The sequence below is a fragment of the Oenanthe melanoleuca genome, chromosome 8, assembly GCF_029582105.1.
Source record: "Oenanthe melanoleuca isolate GR-GAL-2019-014 chromosome 8, OMel1.0, whole genome shotgun sequence".
In the NCBI taxonomy this organism is placed as follows: Eukaryota; Metazoa; Chordata; class Aves; order Passeriformes; family Muscicapidae; genus Oenanthe; species Oenanthe melanoleuca.
In genome coordinates, this window is record NC_079342.1 from 6,269,696 (window position 1) to 6,295,589 (window position 25,894).

Consider the following 25,894-nt stretch of genomic DNA (forward strand, 5'->3'; position numbering starts at 1 on the left):
AATCTGTGATCATCAAAATGTCTTTCTACTAAACCTGTGCATGCACAGAACAATTCAGGTTCTTCCAAAATATTGATGCCAGTATGTGCAAAAAAAGAAATCGCCTGAATGTTTTGATCTTGGAAGGAATCTTGAGCAGAGCAGTCAATAAAATACAAAATGGTACAACTGGCCAACAGCAAGCAATTGCCTTTTATAATTTCTTTCCCAATGTAGTGGGCTGAGCACTGGCCTGGCCTGCCTGGTTTTTCCCTTAACCAAAACCCAAGCCACTTCAAACCAGCACACTCATTAATATTAGTAAAGAAAGATTTTACCTAGGCCACAATTCCTGGCTACTGCAATCAGTACTTTCCAGTTTTGGCTGAAGAGAAGTGAATAATTTGTCTTGCACTTGTTGCCACAAACTCTGAGGAGTAACATGAAACCAAAGCAGAACTTGAGAGAAGGAATAGCTAGCATTTACCCAAATTTACCTTGTTTCTAGTTAGATCAGAATATGAGTTTGTGAAAAAACTCACCTTAGTGGCAGGTTTGGTAAAATCAGTCTTGGTTATCACACTATTTTTCTACTTAGGAAATAATTTCTGAAATGAGAGGGAGCTGTTTACGCTCAATGGGATTTTAATATAGAGTGAATCTGCACAATATCCCCATGTCAGAAAAACATAGTATGCACTTTGACAAACTTCTCCTAATAAGTGCCTTGTACTCAAGTTATTTCTTCAATACAAAGATGGTTGTTAGTTTTCTGTGAACAGTCCCAAGTATATTTTATAACCTGAGCACAGTTAATTTCCTGGTGGAGCAATGCAGTCCCAGCTGCCCTCACAAGAGCACAATTCCAGATGTTCCTGTTTTGCTGTGTGGAGACGTGCTGTAATTGTTGGACGGCAAGGATACAATTTGGCTCTCTGATAATGCTGTATCTGTAGAAATACTTTCACTGTGGCTGTAGGAACGCGTATATACATTGGGAAGGAAACTATGTTATGGATTTCAGTCTTTAAATGCATTCATATGGCCCAGGTGAATGCAAGAACCACTTGGATTTGAGAATATAATTATGACATTTTTAAGTATCATGTAAGGAAGGAATTGGCCATTATTAAAAGCAGCATACATGGTAATACAGCCAGTGATTTGAACCTGTCGTTCATTTAATAGTTCAGGTTGCAAAAGGCGCATGAGATCATTGCGTCCAACCGCAAACCCAACACTTCCAGGTTTACTACTTAAATCTTCTCCCACAGCACCATGTGTACATGTCTTTTAAGTACCTCCAGGGATGGTGACTTCATCACTTCTTTGGGAACCCTTTTCCAATGCTTCACAGGCTTTTTGGTGGAGAATTTTTTCCTAATACCAAATTTAAGTGGCCCTTGGTGCAACTTGAGGCCATTTTCTCTTATCCTATCACTCATTACTTGGGAAAAAAAAGTATGCTTGACACTCAGACATGCTCTACTGCAGCCTCCTGTGAGATAGTTATAGAAAGTGATAAATTCTCCCCTGACCTCCAGACTTCATAATCTCAGTTCCCTCTGTCCCTCCTGGATGGGCTTGGGCTCTAGACCCTCCACTTCAATCATGCAGCTTCTTGCTCTAGTCATGACTGTTGTTTGTGTTTAAACCTATCTGTGAAAGAGTCTCTAGATGTTCAGCTTCAGTGTTTTTCCCGTTGATTCATTGAGCTGTTCTTATAGGACACTAAAAGCTTAGTAAAGCTTAATAAGCTTGGACTCAGTAAAAACAAAGCATATGAGAACAACTTTAGTTGTGGTTGTTTCCATATGTTTCGTGTTATTTCAGAATATGTCCTACTATGGTCAAATGTGCATCTGTTCAAATTTCTTGAATGTGTTCATTACTGAGTTGGGGGGTTGATACCAAGTTTCTTCCACACTTAATAGCACCATTAAATACTGTGGATATTGTGGTTGTCAGTTATCCCATTTTAAATCATCTTTACAGGTAATTTAAATGCCTTAGTGATCAGTTAGGGCAGAAATCTTCTCACATAGCAACTATATCTGCCACTTGTGGCAGAAAAGATAAAATGTAAATCTTTCTTCTGTTCTGAAACCCTCTATGACCATTTCTATTTTCCTAATTGGCTTAAGCTGAAAATGACTTTTTAACAAGATGTAGCAAGACAGATTCTTGATTTCATGTGATGATATTGATGTTTTATTGTAATAGAAATTTGTAATCAAGATTATCAAAGCTGTTAACAGGATGCAGTTCTGTCTTCAGAATGAGAAAAATGGAGATGATTCCTGGAATCCTACTTTGTGGAAGAAAGATTGGAGTGGCTAACAACATGGGCTTAGGAGTGTGAAGAAAAGGATCTTCTCTACCTTCTGGGCACGTAGAGTTGAACATTCAGTTTGCTTTGTGGTCTAGGTTTATTACTAAACTCTTGAGCAAGCCTGGTGGCATCTCCTAAATGAGGCTGCAGCTACACAGCTTTAAAATTCAATTAGCCTGTCAGTTCTAATGACTTCGCTTGGCTCTGTGAGAAAAGGCAAGTGTGGGGGTCTCCAGAACCAGCCCCCTTCTTTCCTCAGACTGGGTGGAATGGCCACATCTTATTGTGGACCTTGGACACCAACAATTTAAATCTTCTCCAGATTATTAAAATGTGAATTTTACCTAACAGGGAAGGCTGGTGAAAAAGACCCAGTCAGTTGGTAGTCATTCAACAGCAAAGAAATAAGAGCTTTTATTACCTGATGTGAGACTCCTTCAGAGTGGAAAGAATACCAAACTGGGCTGTACTTTGAGTCATATCAACAGGATGGGTTGGCCCAGGGTCTTTCTTCCACAGTGATCTTCTGAAGCTTGTCGTCTGCAAAATGCAAACATGAGAGAAAGCAATCCTATCACAACTAATAGCAACAGAAGTGTCTTAAGAAAATTACTATTCCCAGCAATACAGATTAGAGTGTATTTAATAGAGGAGTAGAAGTTATATCTTAGCATTAAAAAAAAAAACCAAACAAAAAACCAAAAATAAAGACAAAACACCCAATGATTGCTGTAAGGAAAAACCTCTTTGTTAGTCTTCAAGCACAAGAAAATACTTGACCTGTTTTGAACAGCAGTGTTTTATAACATGCTTTTGTTGGATCACAATCTTTTTTCTCTTCTGTGTTTGATCTAAAAGTCCAACTCTGTTAATTAAAAAAAATTAATGTAATGCATTAAGCTTGTAATATGATTAAAGGTATTACTAGAACTTTATAGAAGGTGGGTTTTTTCCTCCTCATTCTGTTAGTTTTTCCATGTGACTGAAATTCTATGCAAAACTGTGACTAGATCTGGTTGAAAACTTAACTTTTTTTTTCCCCTCTGTGGGGAAAATGCGGGTGCTTTTGAAGAAATACATGGAAGTTCTTCTGGGAAGGCATTTTCTGTGAGGACAGGAAAAAAGCCCCACTGCTGCCCTGGAAGGGTTGATGGCCTGGTGTTTTGTTGTGCCTCTGGAATGTCAGAGCTCTGTTATCATTGGAGAAGGGCCTGGACACCTGGATTTCTGATATTTTATGTGAAAGTCTTAATGATCAGACTATCTATCTGGAAAGGGACCGTATTGCTTACTTTTTCTTCTCCACTTTCTTTTATGATAAGCGCCTTTTCCCAAAAGAAAATTGAAAGAACTCAGGCATACCTCTCTTTAGTCTAATAATAAAATTTCTAAAATCTTTTTATCTCTCTGAGAAAGGAATATTATTTTCTGATCAGCCTTAACAGTAAGGCATAGATCCATTGTTCATGTTGTTTAGTAATGAAATGTTGTCTAGTTCACTCTTACTAGTGGAATTGTAGCAACTGTATGCATATATAAGGAGGATGCTGTGGCTGAAGAACTCTGGAGCTGTGGAAAATTCTTGTGTTTATTCTACTGAGTATTGCAAAGAAACACCTTGCTGTCTGTGCACTTGTATGTGTACTTATTTTCCTTTATTTCTACATAGTGAAAAACTAGAGCTAACATTGAAAATGTGAGTGCTTTAAAAAATTCAAATCCTAAGAGAAGTAAACAAGTTTGAGGGGAAAAAAATCCTCTTCATAAAGCCACAGTGATTCTCTGTTGAAGAATATAAAATAATCAGTCTGATATGTCTGGATCTCTTTTCCATTCATGCAAAAACATGAAAAAAATGTTAGCTGCTCTGACTATTACATCATCTCTTTTGAAGTACAAATGCTAATTGAAATCAGTCAAATGTCTCTAAGACCATGTGTGCTAAGATCCTACAGTTCTTTTTTTTTAATGTACTTGCATACAGGTATATCTGATTTTCTCTACAGCTTCCATCAGTGAGGGAAAAAATGTGGTCCTTGGATCATGCTCCCATGATCCTCACTTTTAGTAATTCATGTTTTAATGTTTATCACTTAAATGTGGTTTTGAATGTGCTTCTGAATCACTGCTTTGCAAAAAGAAATAGACACTGCAGTCCATCTCCAGCTGAGTTTCCACCTTGTTTAAAGACTGGTGTTTTTCTCTTTTATTCTTTAGAAAATAGATTTTTAAATTAGATTCTGCTTTCCAAATAAGCTGTTCACTTTTAATTCATGGGAACAAGAGGTAGCCATTGGTGTGTATGTTTGATGTCTTTGAAATATTTCAGTCTGCTGTGTCATTCAGATGTTTGTTGGATGGACTTGAAAGGATGCTTTGGTTGCTGTTTAGAAAAATCTAGTGCCCATAAGTGCAACACATGATAAAAGGAAGAAATGCTCAAGACCTATCATGTGTGGATTGCTGCAAACTGCTTTTTCTTTTGCTGCTTTTAGCTTGCTGACCTGCAGAAAAGGTTTTCTCCATGTTTTCTTCCTGCTATCGATGTGAAAATCTTCAAGTCCTTTTTCATTTTGCTTTGACGTGTTTTTATAGGTTTTAGTGCTGCCTGTTTAACACGTGTGCAGCAAACTGCAGATGTTGTAAGCCAGTATGATTTTTATAACTGCCTCTGTGATGTTCAGTCATGGAAGCCTTGATTTAGGAAGAAGAAAGTTCAGTCATAGATGTCTTCAAATGTCCTGACCTACACCTGGAAAAAACAGTATGGCATTTTCTTGTGCTGAGCCTCTGGGATGGTTTACTTTTGTGTCTTTAAACACATTATATGAAGTTTGGAGCCATCCAGTAACTGTATGTTCCAAGGTCCTTTTTGCATCTACAGCAATCCTATTAATGCTACATTTTTAAAACCCTTTGTTAGTAAATATCGTCAGATAAAAGGCTTTTGTACCCTGTATTTCTCCTCTGAAAAAGTCTGTGACATAAACACGGACTAGACAGCTAACTGACTTCGGAGTTTAGGTTTACTGGGGGTTTTAGCAGGCTGTTAACAACTACAAGTATGGCATTTTTTACCTCTTGATTTGGAGGGAATTTTGCTTATCAGATCACCTCTGTTTTCCTGATTCTCTTGGGTATAAACTTGCCCTAAAAGAGAGCCATCTCTGACTACGTTTTGTTAATCGAGATTTCAAAATACCTGCAAATCTGAAATAATTTTAGCAAGTGTATTCCACTGTTGAAATAGTGGCCAGGAAACTACTGTTTTTCATTTGTATTTTGATATAATAATTCCATGTATTTAACAAATCATAATTTTCATTATTTTCGAGATAAATTTCAGAAAGGCAAACTTTAAACAGCATCGTGTCAGTGCATTTATCTGCGAGCGAAGTCAGCCGTCAGGAGTGTGTCATAACCTGTGTCTGCTTGTGCCTGGAGAGGGGAATTAAACTGTGGGGGGTAACCTTTCACATGACTGTGCTAGGCAGTGTTTGCAGGACATAACATCTTTTCTTCTATGTTTCAGCTGGGGTTTTTCTTCCTGCTCTGGAAAATAGTGTTTCATGTGATGTATTCTACACCTTTCTCTTTCCTCCCATCTCTACCATCAAAGCATCGTATCATAGGTATATATGCAAGATTTTTTTTTTTTTACAGCAGTTTTTAAATAATGCTGACAAGTTTGTCAAGTCAAATATGTAACCAACATTGTACACAGCAGTTTTTTAGAAAGTGGGATTGAAAAAGAAATAATTAAATCAGCACTACTGGTCAAGAGTTGCACTGAGGTGTTTTCCAGGGGAAAGAATTTTAACAGTAAAGCCAGGACCCATTGGTCCTATTCTCTGTGCTGGTTCACAGCATTGTTTTAATCCCTTACGTTGCACCAAAAACCTTGGCTGCAGGCCCTTCAAGTTTTGGGTGGGGGGAATTAGAAATATAAAGATTTAGACTCTTTAAAACTGATATTCTAGCTCTTTTCATTGTGAAGGTAGAATGAAAACCATAAACTACTGGTAAATGTCAACTAACCGCTAGACTTGAAAGAACCAGCAGCTGCTTTCTGCTTATGAAGCAGAGGAACTGTGTGGGAGGAGATGTAAAGAACCTCCTCAAATACCCACTATAACAGAGGGGCGGGGGAGAGACTACTGAATATGGGGTTTAACCTTTAGAATTCTTTTTCTCTTCTCTCATGCTCTTAGACTTACATGAAAATGCAAAATGGCAATTGATTTGTTTCAGGTAAAAGCATCAGACAAAGGCCCTATGCCACCTAAAACTAATTTCTGATAAAAAATGGAGTACTCAGCTTGCCTATATCAATTTTGTGTCTGTTAAAGTTTTATGGTATGAATCTCATAAACAGTTTTCAAATGTATTTAATGAATAATTGTTTGCAAAGGAATTGAAGTGTGCCTCAAATCAGATGCAACGTTTCAATGCAGCAATATTATTAACAGCATTGTTAGTGTAGTATTGAAATGGTAACACTTAGAAATTCACCTACCACAAAGCTGAAATTATAAGTTTGTCTTGAATACAAATAAACATAGACAAAATAGATTGGGAGGTATTCACTCATGGTATATAAAATGAGATAAAAAAATAGTCCACAGGTTTACATTAATATAAATTGAGACAAATTCTAGCTTGGCAATGCTGACCAAAAGCTGTCTAAACAATGCAACTAATGTTTATTCTGATTCTAAAAGGAGGTCTGTATCTGCTGTTGAGAAAAGACAAAGGGTTGTTCTGGGATGGTTTTTGGGGTCTCTAAGTGACTAATTTATGCAGAATTAATAGATCCTTCATCATTTTCTGATATGGAAAAAATAAGTATAACCTCAGGAGCTCATGGCAAAACTATTTTTAACTCTTTTAAAAATATTTGTGAAAACAGACTAGAACATGTAGAAAGGAAAAGGGTTGGATTGTTTGGATTTTTTCCCTGGAAATAGTCTATTACAAGACAATAAATATATCTGGAAAGTGTGGTGCCAATCTGGCTTTTATATTTGGAGTCTTTTCTGTACCTAGATGCTGGCTGTACTGGGCAGATGAAACAGCTCTCAAGGAATGATAACTATTGTTCAGTATAAGAAGACTGTTTTTACATGAAAAACTGTCATAAAAAAAAAAAAAGAATTTCAACTCTGTTATTTCACCTGCTCTTCTTTTAAACGTGTCATTTCTTGTTTGCTGACTACTCCCACTATGGAGCACTTGTCCACAGTCCTGGGAATTACTACTAACTCCCTAAGATGGGGGTGGGAAGCTAGAACTCGTGAACAAGGGCTGGAAGGGTACCAGCTGGAGGATATTTGTGACAGATCAGAATAACAGGAAGAGAGAGAATAAAAAAGAAACGGTCAGCACTTTTGGCTTTTTAAAGGTGGGGTGCAGAGGACTTGCTGTTATGTTTTTGCAATGTCTTGTTTCCAGACTGCTGGCTTAGTCAGCCACATTTTAATTTGCCCAGTTTATAACAGCTGCTTTGGCTGCTACCACAGACAGAGAAATTATAATTTCCAAGCCTTCATTTCATCCCTCTTACCTATAATCCTCAAGTTCCAGTCTGTCTGACCACTTGACTAGGCTTTTTAATTAACAGATCTTCTTGGGGGCCCTTAAATGTGTTTTGCATATACAGAAGCTCTAAACAGCCTTGGAAACTCTTGATGAGATGAAAAACATCCTGCTGGGAATATAAAATGGCACATAGTGCCTAGAATAATGATTTCCATAATTGAAATTTTCATGTGCTGTAATAAAAGGCATAATTTACCTGTGGTCCTGTTCTTTTGAAAAGAAAAACGTTTCAGTTTCAAGAACTTCTCTATTTAACACTATCTTTATGTGGTTTTGTTGATTCCTCAGAAGAAGGCTCATGGGCTCAGCAAAAAAGGTACAAAGCTGAAGATGAAAACTAGCTCTTGAATATTTTTGTTCAGTTGTGATTCAGATGTGCTTACTTGATTTACTCAAATGAGGCAGGTGGTGGAGCTCTTTAGTGATCTTTACTTTGTACCTGAGACCACTGATCATTTGGCTGAGGTGGTACACTGTTAATGATGTGTTAATAAACAATATAATTTGGGGAGGTAGACTCTTAGATGGAAAGCAATAGCCCTCCCTGCTGCCAGTACCTTAATGTCATCAAAGAAAACATCTTGTTTTAATCATTTACTAATTGAATGGCACAGCAACTAATCTCTGGGATGTACCTTGGAGACTTGATTACGTGTTTCATCGACTTCTGGGGAACTGACATAGATGATGTTGGTAAAATTGCCCTCACCTCTCTTCATTGCTGGTCTGCAGCTCTGTGGTGGTTTGTCTAGAAGACAAAGAAATAAAGAATTTTGTTTGATACTTTAGGATATGTCCAATAGATCAGCCAATAATTGATCTTGACGTTGCCCGAGGAAAACTCACTAGTGTCAATGTAAAGGTCTTAGTGGTTTTGTACAATCTGTACTAACTTTTTCTTCAGATTTTCAGATAAAATAAGTTTCTCTTCAAGCTAGCTTAAAGTGAAATTAGATTATTCAGAATATTAAGATGTGGCACAATACTGTCAATAAGACTTATATTTTCAATAGTTTAAACTTCATAAATAGGTACATCGGTGGTATTTTTTAACATGCTTTTCTGACTTGCTGTTCATGTGGGATCATTTAGACATAAAGAAAATAAAAAACTGCCAGAAAATGAGCCCCAGTATTATTTTGCAGTGCTACAGATCAGTTGTCAAGATCAGTTTCTGAAAAATCAAATACTAGACCCGTATGTGTTGGATTTTTTTCATAGTGTACTTCTGAATTAATTTTCTCTTACAGAAAATAAATCCTGCTTAACTACTGAAACATAGCTCTAAGTAACAGTCTGATCTTTACTGTTGACGTGAACCAATCTTAATGAAACCTGCAACACTCCTGCACTTTTTTTAGTAGCTCTGAATATTATTCCAGTTTCAGCCTGTGATATTCAAAAGCACAGGACAAACTACATAAATGCCTCCCCCTGTCCCTGAAATCCTGTGGGTTAGGTGATGGGATTCTCAAAGCTTTCTAAATTGTCATTCAGAAAAGAAAATGCCAGAGCTCAAGTAACAAATATTTGTGTTGCTTCTTAAAGCCACTTTATTAAATTGGACTCCTTTAAACAAGGTTAGTACCAAGTAAGTATGGTATATTAGATCTAAAAATATATTTTTCAAATCTATACTTTTCAGTGATCTAATGGTTACTTTTTGGAGAACTTGTGGCCTTGCAAAATATTGTAATTACATAGCATGTTCTCAGAAAACCTGGTGTCTAGTATTAACTATCTTGTGGTTTCATGGAAGACATTTTGAGAATTTCGGATCCATCTTGTTCAGCTACGCCTTCTCTGCTATGCTTAATGGAGGAATATGCACGTTTGAATTCTTTGAATAGCTTTAAAAAGTCTCACATTTTTTATTTGTCTATTTTATAGGACATAAAAAAAGCCCCATCACCCCTCAGGGCATTAAAGCACAGTGCTTTAATTACACAATGCCCATTAATGCTAATAAATTTCATGCTGAAGACCTGTGCTGTACCAGTGCCAAGTCAAACATAAGTCTCCTTCCTTTTCAAGCCCTGTGCCACACGCTGCCTGGACATGCGGCAATTACAATGAGCTCAATTGCAGCAACAGACATTAGACACATACAAAATTTCATGTTGACATTCAACAGCTTCTATAGGTTGAAATAATGCTAACATTTGATTTTCAAGTAATCTTTACAAGCATTTACATAGGGGTAGTGTTAGGTGAGTGATGGAACATGTGTGAAATCAAGCGATAATATTTTTCATTGCTGTGTTCTTTCTATAATCTGATATAATTTGAGTTTTCTCTGTAAAGATTACTTTGTAATGATGCTCTGAAGAATGAGTTTTCCAGCTGTATAAGATAAAGAATGTTTGTAACTGCTCATAAATCTTATTTCATTCTCTGCTGTTTCTCTTACCTAAGTCATTAACGGCAGCCCTTTCTTTTTTTCTTCATATAGCTCTGCTGTTAGCATTTATAGATTTTGACCTCAGAACTAAATCTTCTTTTATCTTGGAATATTCCTGGAAATCAGGCAGTCATAGTACTCTTTATCTATGTGTACAAGTACAGCTGTTCTACTTTCAGGGTGGATGGGGTAGAGGAAGAGTTTGGGATTCCATTTGAGAATTTGAAGTGAGTGGAATGTGTCAGTAGGTGTATCAGACTGGGAGATGTAGGCTTTTTTTCATCTCTGCAGTACATAACATCTAGGGTCTCTTTATACTGACAAAATGAAAATGGTTTGGTCTGGTTGAGAATGGAGTCCAAATGGACACAGCTATGCATTTAGGAGGGCCTGAATCATGGTTGTATGGTAAAATGCATAAAAAACCTCAAAACAGTATAGATACTGGCTGGCTATGAAGTGATAGAATATGCTAGACTTAGCAAGTGGGAGGATAGTGCTATCAGCTTAAGGAATGTGAGGAAATTTTGTGAAAATTAAATGTGTATTTGTAACTAAGTGGTCAGTGTTCAAGTTTTCTAATGTTCCTGATACTTCACCTCAGGTATAATGTGGAGAATAGGGTTGGGTTTTGGTTTGGGGCTTTTTTTATAAATAGTTCTGGACTATCCCAAATCCCTATGTAACAATCAATCAGTGTTGATATCCTGAAGGGGATTTATTAGTTAGTCAAAGGATTACCAGTGCTTTCTTTCTTCAGTCTTTTGGCAGAGTAGTGTTCAGGAGCAGACAGAAGGGAAGAGAGGCAGCATCTGGGTTCAGAGTCAGAAATGTGCCACATCCTCATGATGAAGGAAGAGAAACATGAGGGTGAGGAGCAGGTGAGCCCAGCAGAAAGCTGAGCTTTCTGCCCTCGGCTCTTCCTGCTAGGTAGAGGGCCCTCAGGGGTCTTTTTAGAGTGCTCTCAGCAGTTGTTTATCCTCAGTCAATAACCCGTATTCAGGGTATTAATCACATTTTTTAGAATGTTCATTATATAACATTTTCTATGTTCTGTTTATACTGTGTTTGTGTTCTGCTGAAATACTGGAAGACTTTGGCTGAATTTGAGTGCCTCTGTAGAAGCCGCCTCCCATAAAACAAAGGAAAGGTGTATTACAAACAGAGAGTTTGTAAGAATGCTGCATGTTGATAAGCACTAATTATCAGAGCTGGGAGCACTTTGAAGATCTTTCTGATAACTAAAACTCCATTTTACACCTCTACTTCCTAAACTGCCTGTCTATTATTTTTAACAGTAGCTTCTTTTGCCACTGAGTCCTAAAGCACTGGAATCACACTTAAAACAATAGTTTCTAATCTTATATGCTGTTGTGAATATACTTTTTATTTTTAAATTAGTGACAATCTTGAGCTGTCCCAAATCTTCCCACCGTAAATTGGTCTTTCCCCCAACTTTGGCTAGTTTCAAAGAGAAATCCTGTTGTTGCTCTTTCTCCTGCTCTGTTCGCCTGCATTCACCTCGCTGCTGCTCTCCTTGCTCAGAGGCAGACCTGTTCCAGCTCAGTGAGGAGTGCCAGTCAGGAAAGTAGTAAACTTGGTATGAAAAGCGTGTAAACTTGGATGTGCCTAGGTGCCAGGCTCTTAAACTCATTGCAACTTTACTAATGATACCCTGGAGGAAGCATCTTTTAGCAGTAAACACAGCTGAACAGATTTGGGCTAAAAAGCTGGATTTACTTTGTTTTGGTTGCGTACTACAGCATTATCAGGAGATGATTTAGGGCAACAGCCATGAACTCTTAGCTTGGATCATGTTAAACTGAAGGTTCTCCATGACTGAAAATGTTTTTCTGAGTTTATGGGAGCTTTCTCCCTCCTACCCCCTGTAGCACTTTGCAGTTTAAAGAGTCGTGTGTTAAATAGCATTTGTTGAGCTTACTCAATAAGCAAATATAATTTCACTTTTTCTTGAAACATTTATTCCTGCTCTGCTTTTGAGATTACACATGTGCCAGTGTGCTATTCTTGTCCCTAGTAGTTTCTACATTAAATCTATTTTCCCTGAAAAAAAATGGAATCTTTGTGTCTTTGTCTCCTCACTAGCTTTCAGGCATGTTTTGGCAGGGGCTCTGACTGTTGAGGCACTGGAGAGGAGGGGCCTTGCACTCATTTGTCAGCTTTTCTTGCATCTGTAATTTTTGCCCACTCAGCAGTACTGGAGGGGCTTAAAAAAGGGGGAGAACTTGCAGTTGTTGAAAGTCAAACTCTTGAAACAATTGCTGGACTGTAACAGTTTGGGAAAGAGGTGTGTGTGAGAAAGCAAATGCTTTGGCTAAAACCAGCTTTAGCTTTAAGGTTTTAGCAACTCTCCATTTCATGTAACTGCATGCCTTCTCCCCATAGATCTTTACAGGCAATGGTACTGTGTTTTTATGGATTTCTTCATTGTGTGTTGATTAACGGGCTTTTATTAATGATGATGAACAAAACTTCACTGGTGTTCAAGACTTCTTGTTTCCAGCCAATAGTTTAATTTAAAATGCTTGTCTTCTCTAACTTTTTTCCTAATCCTTTCCTGCAATCTTCCTTTGCAAGCTGGGTGCTTTCATCTCCTCATGTAATGTAACCAAACAGAAATTAGTTAATTTTTTTTTTTTTTTTTTTTTTTTTTTTTTTTTATTATTATTATTTGAAGACAGATCCCTTCATACTAAGGAAGGCATTTTTCCTCTTCAGCTTTTTATGGAATATTAAAGTTGATCTCTCCTCCTCATTTCAGTAGGCTATTTAATCTCAGGGCTCATACTGTGAGCTGTTAATTAATCAGTGTGACAGATGAAAAAAGTATCCAACTATGAAAGGAAACCTTACTTCAGTGACTAACAATAAGGATGTGAGCCCGAGTGATTTAAAGGATTTTTTTTTTTTGTGAACGTGTGATAAGGAGCCTTAAGCTGTTTGAGGTAACGATGGGGGTTTTTTTGCTCAGATTGTGTCACTGCACAAACATTAAAGGGCTCATCAATATTTTGTCTTGAAAAGTCTAGACAGGAGTTAAAAGAGCCTCTCCTACAGTTTGAAGAGATCCTGTTTCCCATAATTAATAACAGGAAGCAAGTAAATAAGGCTTTACTGACAAATGAAACAGAAACAGTAACATGTACCCAGAAACATTAGCTCCTGGCTGAGAAATGTAGCTGAGGTCTCTTGGTTTTAGTGTACAGGAAAAGATCACTGTGGAGGCACATTAGAGCTTTGCTTATGTCTAATTCAGTTACTATATAGCAGATTAAAAGTCAAAAAGTAATGATAATGCATTTTAATTATTGAGAGTGATTCTTGACCTTTGTTTACATCTGTGTTACAGTCCAAGAACTCTTCCCCTGTCATTATTTGAAATTCTTTGAACTCAAAAGGAGATTTTCATGTTTATTTAAAAGCTACCAGAAGGCATTTCAGACATTTCCTGGAACAAACTGTATATATATTTTAGGAAGATAAGAAATGAAAGGAAACTTGAGGAAAAGCTTTCAATTTTCTTCCTTTTTGAAGATTGTATTTTCCCTTCAAAGATACCTTTTCAGAAAGTAGTTGGAAACCCTTCTCTCCCCCTCCCAATTCCTCTCGTTAAAATCAGTTAAACAAAAGGGGAGTTAGACCCTCATCTCTTCTGTAGCAGTGTAAAACCAGAGCAGTGCTATTTATCTCACTGAGCTGTTAAGTTCATTCTAGTAACCCCACATTGCGCCTTGCCCTTGCCTGCCATACTTCTGATTTCTTTGGTTTTTGGGTTACACTGTAGGGGGAGGTTGGAGGTGCAGGAAAAGGAGGTGGTTTCTGTCTGTGTGACTGGGGGATTGGTTGTTTTCCTAGGGAGCAGCAATGACTGAATACAATATTCAGAAGTACTGGGAAGCTCATTTTACTCTGTGTTTGTGCTGGACCTTAAGTCTGGGCTTGTTGAATTATGGGTTCATTGTCTGGCATGCTGACTATATGATACAACTGTGTAATACAGACTGTTTGTCATCTTGGTGCTGACCTTGAAAAGAGAAGAAAAGTGAATTTATTTCACTGATTCTTAGACACGCTGGACAGTAAATTCCTGCTTTAGCTATTTAATTTCCCCCCGTAGGTGAGCTGTTGGGCTTTCTGCTAAAAATGACAAGATAGGACAAAATAAGCTTGTTTATAGAGCTGATGTTTTTTCCTTTTCTGTATATTTTAGAAGATTAACAGCCGTTGCTCCACAGAAGCATGGTGATGAATACTAAATAGTCCACCATAAGGCATTTTGGAAGGAATTCAGTAAATTCAAAGACACCCCAACACTGTATTCCATAACTTTCTCTGCTGACTGTAGCTTGTATACTATGAAAGCAACAGACTATATCCCAAAAGAGGACCATGCTGTTTACAATACCTTGTCAGGTTAAAATGTTTCCTGGCAGTTATTCTTTTATTGTTGACTGATTAAGTGAGATTTTTGAGCACATGCATCTAACCTTAAGCATAGGCTTCTCCCATTTTCCTCAGTGAGTTTCTGTATTTTTCACAGTTCATAATTGGACTTCTGTTATCTTCTAAAAGCCTTTCCCTCCCCTGCTAAGTACTGAATTCTGTCCCCTTGAATCATGCATGCCAATATCTAGCTAGACTTACAGCTTTTAAATGAGACAACCTGCGGAATGTGGTACTACTTGACACAAGTGCTTGGCTTCTTACTGAAAATAAGTAGTTCAGACGTCACTTCAAATGTCTTTTGTAACAGGGAAAAGTCAGAGACAACTGTTGAAGGTGCACTTTCAGGGTACCTATAAGGTATTTTATCAAGTTTTTCCCTAGCTCAGAGCTGTAAAAACTCTTGAGTTTCCAATGAAGTTTATTGTGGAAACAGGGCATTTGCTTTACCACAAAAAAGTTACCCTGCACAGCAAAGCTATGAATAAAATTGCATTATTTTTTCATTTATTTTGGACCTTTGAAAGTCATTTGTCTAGATCTATTATGTGCAGCATATAGAGTTAGAGTTTATTCTAATCAAAAAGGAAACAATATGCAAGTCTCTTTAATACCAAACTCAGGTATCTTCAATGTCATGTCACAGAAAATATTCTTATATTGAGTCTGATCTTTGTATACAGTTTTTAATGTGGTTTTGCATTAAAGAAAGGAGGAAATTCCCATGTTCAGGGTGCTTCTTTTAGAGAGAAAGGTGATCCATCAGTGAACAGTTTGAATTCTTTGAATTGTCAGATTATATATTACCAGAGCTGTGTGCACTGGTACATGTAGGTTGTTTAAATGCATATTTCAGAGAGATTAATGGCTACAGTAAATACTAGACTAATGTAGAGTAAGATTCCTGATATTACCTCAGTTTAATCTCAAAGGTGCTGATATGAAAAGCTACAGTTCTAACAGGACTAGGTAGGTATTGGTGGCAACATTTTGTTATCTTTAATCATATATATAGTGCATAGTTTCCAAGTGGAACTCTTTATGACTAGCAGTTTCCAGGATATTATCTAGATTTCCTGTTTATTTTATGTGGTATTGTAAGGATCATCTTGTGCCCTTTTCCAAAAGAATGAAGACTTTTTAAATAAGGTATTATCTAAACCCTACTCCATTAAAGGCACAAGGTTCAAAGTAACTGTAGGTACCCTGATTATACCTCAACTTCTAATGCAATATTTCTTTTTGTCCTATAGGATTTTAAATTATTTTTAGCATTACTTTGGCAAAATTACTTTTAGCATTACTTTGGCATTTTAATTGCTTTTTTTCTTGCTGTGTGTGCTTGTGATTGGACCTGGTTCATCCCTTCTCCATAATTTTTAAATATTGTCTACTTTAAAGGTAAAGATTTATTTCTGATTCAACAGAAGGCTCCTTATAAGAAACCTAACTAGAAGAAAATAAAGGAAAATTAATTTTCATTCAAGTTCAAATATTAAAGTTTCTAATTACATTCCAGACCATTATTTAAATATGTTAATAATCTATTTTTTGGTGCTTCACATTTACTGTAGGAAGTCTTTGAAAATCCTTTAAATTCACAGAAGTTGAGAAGCTCTGTTTATTGCTTTAAAGCAATAAACTTACTTTGGCATACAGTTTAAAGAAAATATTCCTATTCATCCTCCTTTTAAATTAAATAATGATTGTATGGGTGAAAATACTGTAAATTGCTGTGAAAGTGTTAAAGTAGAAGCAAGCAGATGCATTAAGACTCAAAGAATTTACCCCAAAGTTCCTTTTAACATGACTGCTACTGACTGCCTCTGGAAAGTTTGGTGTAGTGTATGCAAAAGCTCTCCAGGCTGTCAGGGAGCAGAACAGAAGAGAAATATAAAAAGTATTCTGAATTGCCATCGGGTAATAAAATCTAAGGATAGCCAATAGGATATGTGAGTTCAGGCATTTAATTTTAAAAGGTGTTCACTTTGGAGATTCAATTAAAAAAAGAGGCTTAGACTTTCAGTTTCTTCTTTGTAAAATAGGGAACAGAAGATAGCTGCTAACCTAGAAAAGACCTTTGAAAGGCGCAGACACTTACTGCTGCATTTATTTCAGTGATGCTGTAGAGCGGAGAGGCCTCCTGCCTCTCCCAAGTCTTTCTGTCCTTCATCCTACAAGGGGTTCAGAAGGAGGGGCAATGCCCTCACTGTTCTGTCACTATTGTGACAGTCATTGGGAGTCAAAAATGGAAAGAAATTTCAATACTTCACATGCCGATTCTGGAAGTTAAAACTTCTGCTTTACACAGAACAGTAATTAGGAAGAAAAAAAAGAGTAAAATTTCCTGTAATGCCCTCTTCAGCCATTAGAAACTCAAAAGCACCACATTAATCAGAGGAAGAAATAGTAGAGTTGCATCTTTTTTTGGCAGCAGAGGAGTAAAGGAATCCCTGCTGCTGTTATTTCTTGATGTCCTAGTTTAAGTTCAGACTCACTAACTCAGTGTGCCTCACGCTCTCACTCCTTTAAACACAGCTACCTGTATTTTTTGAAAAGCCAGGAGATAGGAATACAAGAGGGTGAAACAGGATTTTTATTTCTTTACTTAAATGTTCTCATAAAGGGTTTTGTAGCTACCTTGGACTGCACCTTTCCAGAAGCATTATTTCTCCCAGGTGGCCTAAATATAAAGTGATCAGTTAAATAAATGGATTTTTTTTTTTTTTTTTTTAATAATAAAGCATATAGGGATGTAGAACAAAAAGACAGTGATGCTTTCCTCTTCCACTCGTTTTCCCCCAAAAGGAGATAATTTTCGATTCCCATAAAGAAGTACTATTCTCATTTTTAAGTATCCTGTGCTCTTTCTATTTTACTTTTTTAAAGCTCTCATTTTTTACTAGACTGTACTATTGACACAGGTGTAGTAGAAGCCTTCAGTTATGGTATGGGAAATATATAATACTTATGAAATAAATATTATATATAGTATTATTATATATAATATATATTAATATTTTGGTGTATGCAGTTAGTCTTTTTTTAAGTATGGCATACAATACTTCATTTTGCTAATTAAATTAGCATATATAGACATTAACATTTAAATGCTTCTTGCCTTCAAGTTAGGGCAGGTCATACTTGTCAAAGTTTCTTCTTCATCTTGTTTCATTTTCAGAGTTTCAATCTGCTTCTCAGCTGCAGTAAGGCCATGGCTGGGACACTCTGGGGGTACTACTGGCTGGCTGAAACTACTTGGCCTTTTGTTTGTTCCTCCACCAGGAGTTGCACCAGTACAGGCAGCAGAGCAGTGCATGGCCTGGCCAGTGGTGTTGGTTAGTTGAGATGGCTTCAATGATACATGTCAATTCTTTTCAACTAGGAGGAAAGCTTTTAAATCCCTCTCTATCCAGCAAAAACATTTTTGCCTCATGACACTGAGTTCTGACATTGCAGAAGAGTGCTTCGACTCTGCATTTTGAATGCCTCCAGACAAAATTTCTCTCTGCAAAGACAAGCAGTACTTAGTGAACTGAACTTCTTTGTGTTCCTTTTGTTACTCTTTTTGATTGACTGTTAAAACCGTTTTCCCTCTTAATCACTAAAAGATGTAGAAATGTATATTCATTTCTCTAAAAGTGTTACCCTGATCCTTCTGCCTTAAAATGTGTAGAGAACCTCCTGTAAAAATTCATGTAAAGAAAAAAATCAACAGTCTAAAGTACCAGAATGATTTGAAGTATATAAAATAATGTGCATTAAGGTTTTACTGGCATTTGTATTTGTCTTTTGGAGAGGCTTTTGTTGGGGTTATTGTTTTTAATCTGGAGATCTCTAACCTTGAAGAGAATCCATTGAAAGAAATTTTGGTCATCCTCCACCTTCTATTCCCAAGCATGCTGCCATGTACTTGGCTACTTGGCTTCCACTTGATACAGGAAGATACATATTTGCTAAATATTTGTGTATCTCTCTTTAAATCATGTAAACCTTTCTAACTGAATGGTATTGTGTTTGTAAAGAAATAACTACATCTTTTGTTGGATAGTATTTTTTTAAATGATACTGCAATAAACAAACCAGCATTTTAACTTGGGAGGCAACTTCCTGGTATTTAAAACAAAAGCAAGCCCAGCACATGATTCACAGTGAGAAATTTCTCTTAAGAGATTTGCCCTAAATTTGATGATAGCTCAAAATGCTTAAAGGTTTTGAACTTGTATTTTTTATTATTTCCACACTAAGACAAAAATTTGAAGATCCTCTGAAACATTCCCCCCTCCTTTTAAAATTTTTTTTAAGTGCCCTCTTCATAGCTTTAAAATGGAAGATGAAGGCTGTGGTTAAAGGCTCTTCTGCAAATTCCTGTGGAACATGGAGTTTTCTCCAGGAGAAGTCCCCTGCAATCAGTACCAAGTACCACACTAGTATGGCTTGGAAAATGGCAGCCTGCAATAACTTTGGTAAAGGCTGAAGATGTCTCTCCGGAAGGGAAGCATGTCTTTAACATTCTTATCTACAATACCATGATGAAGGTTTCAAAGGCCCTGCAAAAGGGTCTCAGGTACCTGTGTCAGCTGCACGTTTGCTTAGCTTTGGTCATAAGCAGAGGCTGAAAAATCTTTATCTTCTCTGGCTTGTTACAGATATCACCTGTTTTGTGACAGGGGAATCTTCTGGCAGCAGAATTATTTTTAAAACAGAGCTGAATCTCACTTATTTTCCTCTTCCCCCCACCAAACTGTACTAATCAAAGTCCAAAAGTCATCCTTCCCCTCTCCTGAATAAATTTGCATAACCTATAGCAATTGCAATTCTCTATTAAAATACCTGAAAAGTAGATTTGGATCTGGGATTGTGGTAAATATACTTTATCTGGAGGACTGGTCTTAGGGTATTGTTATGTTTTATTAAATAGCTTTATTGGATATTTTATTGGAAAAGTTGGGTAAGTTGTTGCATTTGTCTCCAAAATGGACTGACAACTTTTTGCTGGAAATTATTTAGGTTGGTACTGTTGAAGGTAGGATTGCTTGCAAATTTCCCCACAGATTTTTTATTTAGTTCTGTCTTGAGTTGTTAGTTATGCCAAACAGCTTTGAGGTGCTTCTGGCCCACTACATTAAGCACTAAATAACTTAGTGGGAGGCCACGTTGTTGTACTTGTATGAGGGTGAGATAAAGTAGCATTACTCAATATGTTGAATCCATGTGACCACTGAATGCTAGATTGCTAATTTATACGAAGTCCTTCACATAAAGAAATGAATCACTGTATACCATTCATTGCTCTATTTTTTAACTGGCAAACTGATAAATATTTCATGACCACAGGTAAGCAGAAAACTCACTTTTTCCAGCCCACAAAACTTTGAGTTCAAAACTAGTCCTGTTCTACTTTGAATTTCAGTGAAATTTAAGAAGAATGAAGAGATCTGTCTGAAATACTCGATTTACTTCTAAATGAGAAACAGCTATTTTGGAGTCAGTGTGTCTGTTTTTTGACTATAAATTCCCTTTTAATCCCTGGAAATGTTTTCTGAAGGAGTTTTCTTTAAAAATGGTACCACTCCACATGAAGTTTAACTTTATGAATCACCATCCTCCAGCTTGACAGAAAAGCCGATATTCAAAGACTGCACTTGTGAATTAGGAGTCAAACATGAAGTGAAATCTTCTTACGTTTTTGGTGAGAAGTGGCACTTGATCCTTGAGGCAAAGAAATTCTCTTCAACCTACGTGACACATCACATTACGAGCAAGTGCACTAGCAGGGCTATAAGATGAAATGCCATTTTCTATTTAGTTAAAAGTAGGACACATTTTTTCCATTTCTGAGAGCTCTATCACATATAGTTGCTTTTAGAAATTAAAAATGGCAATGGCCCTGTACAGAAGTGGCCTATGAATTACAGAAAAGCAGCTTATGCTGAGAAGTGTGGCACAAGAAGATGCCAGGCATTTCATGAGGAGAGAATGCAGCGCAGTCACGTGGAGATTACAGAGCCCACAAAATTTAGTTATGCTAAGTCTCTTTTTCTTAAATAGAGAGGCGAATGAATGAAATATAATTAGTTATGTGTTTTAGCAGGCTTATAGAAGATCAATATACCTACAGAAATTGTACTGTAAGTACAGAGAGGAAAGAGATAATATGGGCAGTTTTAGGTTTGTTAACTTCAGTATGCTGATCTAAATTACTCCTGCTAGGGTTTGAGGGTGATATAGTACTCTGTGTGTCATATACCATACAGAACTGCCTAGATTTCTCTGTTACTCTATTGCAGTGTCCAAAAGATTGTCTGCTTTGGTTTACAGTAGGATGAATAAAGGGAATAGTCCTAACACAGCTTCTCAGAGCTTGGAACTCAGGGAATAAACAAAGAGGAGTTTCTCATATTACATCATTCTGAATTGGAACAGGAGCCCAGATGAGCCTAGGAGTCCTGCTAGCTTCACCAGTAGCTTGGTTTTTCCTTAAGGAAGCTTATAAAAATGTTTCAATCTACGCTAACAGGTTTTGTTTAATTGTCATTCTGGTGTTGGTGTTGGAATTGTGTTCTACATACAGATAAAAGCAGCTATAAGGCCATTGAGGTGATGGAATGAATGAAGAGAATTTTATTCTTTGCACTATAGTTTGATAAATTGTCTTGTTTAAACATTTTTGTTGTTGTTTTAATAACTTTGAGACAATTTTATATTCAAGAGTTTGAATCAGTGGAAAAAGAATAACAAAGACTTAAAAACAAGAAATATACTGCAGTGGAGACTGTAACCCTAGCTCACAAAAGCTTTTGCTTGTAATAATAAAGACTGGAGTTGTAATTAGCTTTTTTGGAGTGTTTTTCACTCCAGCTGCACTAGACAATACTCTGACTTGTAGTTAATACATACAGACATATCTACTTATTTTCCTTTGCATTGCAGCATGTGTACTTCCCTAATTGGCAGCTTGCCATTTATATGTGGAAAACAAGATTGTGTTAGCGAGAGGGAGAGAGTGAGATATTAAATATCTGCAGTGCACAAATATCTGAGTTATATTGCTTAAAGGAGAAAAGATTTAAGTTTGGACTTGTTTATTTGGATCATAATGCACTTAGATCTTCTATCAGGCTAAACATGAGTTACAAACAACCAAAGTCCAAGTTAGAACTCAGACTGCCACTGTGAGATTTCACTTGAGGGCCACCAGTTACTTTCATTTAATGTGGAATCTATGTAGATCTCCAGAAGGAGTGGATAGATTCAATAAACCCACTCAAGTTTTCTCTTAATACTGAAATTTATGTCAGCCAAACTGCTAAGATCCTCTTCTCCCCTAATGAAGGATGGGATTTTGAAGGCATTCTGCTTTCCTTTTGGGAATTTAAACATCATAGGTAGGAGCAAGGTGACTAAATACAATGTTCTAGGAAATAAATGCGCTCCCTAACTAAAAAATTAGCATTGATATGCCACATATTTTTGTAAATTAGAGAAGTGATGTAACAGCAAGAGCTCTATCAGGCACTGTATCACTGCCCTTTTAAATGGATGTATTGCTAATCTGATTGAGGATCACTTGGCACCAATTTCATATGGTCTAGCTGGGCCAGCACAGTCTACCTTGAAGTAAAGCATTAAAATCAATTCTATCTCCCTGGGAAAGTCTTGCTATGTCTTCAAATTTCTCTTGCTACATCTTAAGTGAAATTGATCTTGAATAGAACCAACTGTAATCCTGGATCCTGTCTGAGAAGTCAAACTTTCCACTAGTACAAAATACTTACATAAAACCATCAAGTTTTAACTAGCTACCTAAATTCTAGAAGACAGGATTTTAGCTCTTTTTGTGCATGGATCTTGTATGTTTTAAGACATTCATGGCTTAAGGGCATAGAAATAAAATAAATTTTTAAAATGCTTTCAGGAAGATTCAGTTTAGGACTTCAGTTTTCTTAGATTCCTTTTGTCAGCATCCCTTTTTCTCTTCAGTGTATGACAAGTGCTTGTTGCAATTCAGGTGTTGCAGATGGATTACAAACGGAGAACTATTGTGTGTTTTGTGCCTGCCAGCATAAGGAACTGAATGAATAGGTTTTGAGTACTCAGAAGCAATGCCTTTCTAGGCAGAGTACTTGAATTAGACAAACAGACTCTGAAGACTTTCTGACACAGGCTGTCTGCTATAGCTTGCATAAATGTGTGCTGAATGAATACCAGAATTACTTGAAAAGAGTCGACAGAAGTAGTGCCAAATGAAACAAACAATTTTCTTAGTTCTGTAAAACTAAGGTGGTCATCAATGAACATAGTCACTACCGTATTAATGATTTAATTATTAGAGGTGATAGGAACAGTGGGACACAGTTAAAATCAGCAAGGTTTGCCATCTGTATTCCAATCTTGCATTTTATAGTTCTCCTCCTGAATTTAGGGAGTTCAGTATCTTCCCTGATGCAATCAGCTAGAAGTAACTCTGTTCAATTAATATAATCCACTGTTTTAACAGTCTTTATGATCTCCACAGATTTTAAATAATTTCCAAGTGATGGAGCTAGCCTTCAACCCTGCTTTGCTGGGAGTTCCAGTTTGTCACAGAGGAATTCATACATTTCCATAAATTTGAGCACATCTTTTCTTTCTTTGCCCTGTTTATTCAATATAGTAGCCCCTATCCTCTAGACAGGTTTTGTCAACTGAAATACAGCAGGTAAAACAGGTAAAGAAATTTTCCAGACAACACAAAGTGATCATTTAAGCATCAAAAGTAGCCTCTTAAATACTTTTGATTTTGGTGTTTCTGTGAAAATCCTGATGTTACGGATCCACACTTCTAACTAAGTTCAACCTTTGAGCTGGCTGGCTGGTAAAATCGTGATACTAAATAAAACATTGACTCTACTAAATAAAAATTCTGACTCTGGCCTCACAGTTTTGAGGATAAACTAGTCACTCTTCATGATCCAATTCTAAAGATGGAAAGCATGTTGTCCTGCTTCATTCCACCAAAAAGGTATTTCCCTCCAAAATATCTATATTTTCCTCATCTTCTCAGCCTTGCAGGTAAAGCCAGTAATTTTCCCAAGTGTTCTAATGAAGCAATATCCTTTTATTAGGTGGCTCAAAGGACAACTAAGAAATATGTAAATACCCGCTTACACTTGAAGTTTATATAAGCCTCTTCTAGTCTGAAATAAGTTTTTATCAAGTTTTCATAATAAGCCACTTATTGAACATTTCTTACTACTAGGCATCCTTTAAGAAATAAAAAAAAATAGGATCAGCATTACAGGAGCACTAGTCAATTATCCTTATGAAGAAATAAAGTGAAAGAACCGTTTGAATACAAAATGTTATTAGCTGAAAATTAAATTTTAATTCAAGAGTATATAGAGATTAGATGTTCTTTCAATATCATTGAGATAAAGTAGCGCTGATAAAGTGTTGAGGAAAGCCCTTACAGTTTGTTTTGGAGAGACTTTTTTAGATTTTAGATTTAGATTTTTGTAGATTTTTTTAGATGCTAATGTGAGTGAAAGGTAGAGTTACCAGCTCTCGGAAGGCACAAGTGCCCAAATTCCATTTGCCTCATTAAACTTCTGCTTTTGTTTTTAATCGATCTGGCAGTATTTTGAACATGAAAATGATGAGTATCCTCATGAAAAATCTGTTTTAATGCTGCTTTTAATTGTCATGTTTAGGAAATGTGTTCTTGATTTATCAAGATAGGTGTTGTGGTAGGTAACAATAAGAATAGCACTATATTAGGGAGACATTGTCTCCTTGTCGTTCTCAGAGCAGGATAAAATGTGGGACTTCTGGGGCTGTGGGAAATGAGTTTTCAGTACATGAAATGTTTTGACTTTTAGTTAAAAGATTGAGTTCTACAGTGCCACCATCTTTTAAAGATTAAATCCACATGGCACTATATGGAATACAATATCCATTGTTCATAGTTCTTGAATGACTTGGAATCATGTGTTAACATGATGAAACCAGATGGGATGTTCAAACATTAAACTCCATTCAGTGGTAGCCAGATGTCTCTCCTAGAGAATGGGGGAGGGATCCTCCACATAGAAATTTCAGAAAAGATAGCAACTGTCAAATTTTGAACAAATTATTCAAATGATAAATATGTTATATTTGTGATTCAGAAATTGCTTATCTAATTTTAGGTAAGTTTGATCTCTCATCTTTGCTCCTGTCCTCAGATATGTGTGTATCAGCTGATCCAAAATGTTTGCCCCTAGCTCCCCTTTTCCCCTTAAATGAGGAAGTAAAAGTAAAATTAACTTGGCAAGTGTGCTGGGAGATTCACGGTTTGCTTTTGTGGCTTAACATCTTACAAACAAAAAAAGTGGAAACAGGGCAGCAGAGAACAAAAGAGAAAAGTCAAAAGTGAACTGCAGAATGCACTACTCAGTTTTCAAAAAGTTTATTGACTGTTTATCAGCCACTCAGAGAGTTTTATCTCTAGATTAGATTAATGAACGTTTCTATTATAAGCTAGTTATATCTGCACATAGATTTGCAGAAAATTTATGGACATCTTCTTGTGTCTTAAGAAACGAACCAAAACAAAACCTCTTCGGTTGTGCTACCTTTGACCCTTAGAAAAATTCCACTACATTGCGCTTGCAGCCGTGTGGAGAGACTGTAAATATGTTTAGACAGGTGGTACAGTCTGAGGCCTTCTTTAAGGAAATGGAAAACAATGCAGAAGGTCTTCATTTGGAAATATTCTTGTGTAATGAAGTATGCCCAGTATCTTTCAGTGCAGAATGTCTTTTCCAGTGAATCTCGCTGCTTGTCATGAAATAAAGTACAAGTTTTCAAACAGAACAATTGAGAAGCAGTCTCGCCCACATTTCTCTTTAATGCTATCTTAACATAACTTATTTTATATTTGTGTAGTAAAAAAAAATGACAGTCAATTTAAGTTTCTAAATTTAAAGCTACTGGATGACAAATCTTTGGAAAGGAGGGGTGCACAATTCTAGTCTTCGTTATGCTTGCCTCCTCCTGTTGTAGAGAGCTAAGGAAAAAAGGAGCAGGAAGCTCATTAAGATCTTGTAGCCAAAGGCCACAAACCCCTCTCCCATAAAAGTCTCAAATTTTCTTGACTG

The 25,894-nt window shown here is 36.6% G+C and overlaps 1 long non-coding RNA gene across 4 annotated transcripts in view; it reads right to left on the bottom strand.

The window, feature by feature from the left end:
* Positions 1-25,894, bottom strand: part of LOC130256373 (uncharacterized) — a 59,242-nt gene that overhangs the window by 20,488 nt on the left and 12,860 nt on the right. For 3 of the 4 annotated variants that reach the window (XR_008841098.1, XR_008841100.1, XR_008841099.1), the window contains exons 2-3: positions 8,545-8,657; positions 2,733-2,851 (exon numbers count right to left, since the gene is read on the bottom strand). This is a non-coding gene — a long non-coding RNA (uncharacterized LOC130256373). The remainder of the gene's footprint in view (positions 1-2,732; positions 2,852-8,544; positions 8,658-25,894) is intronic. The other variant, XR_008841101.1, reaches the window with a different exon arrangement.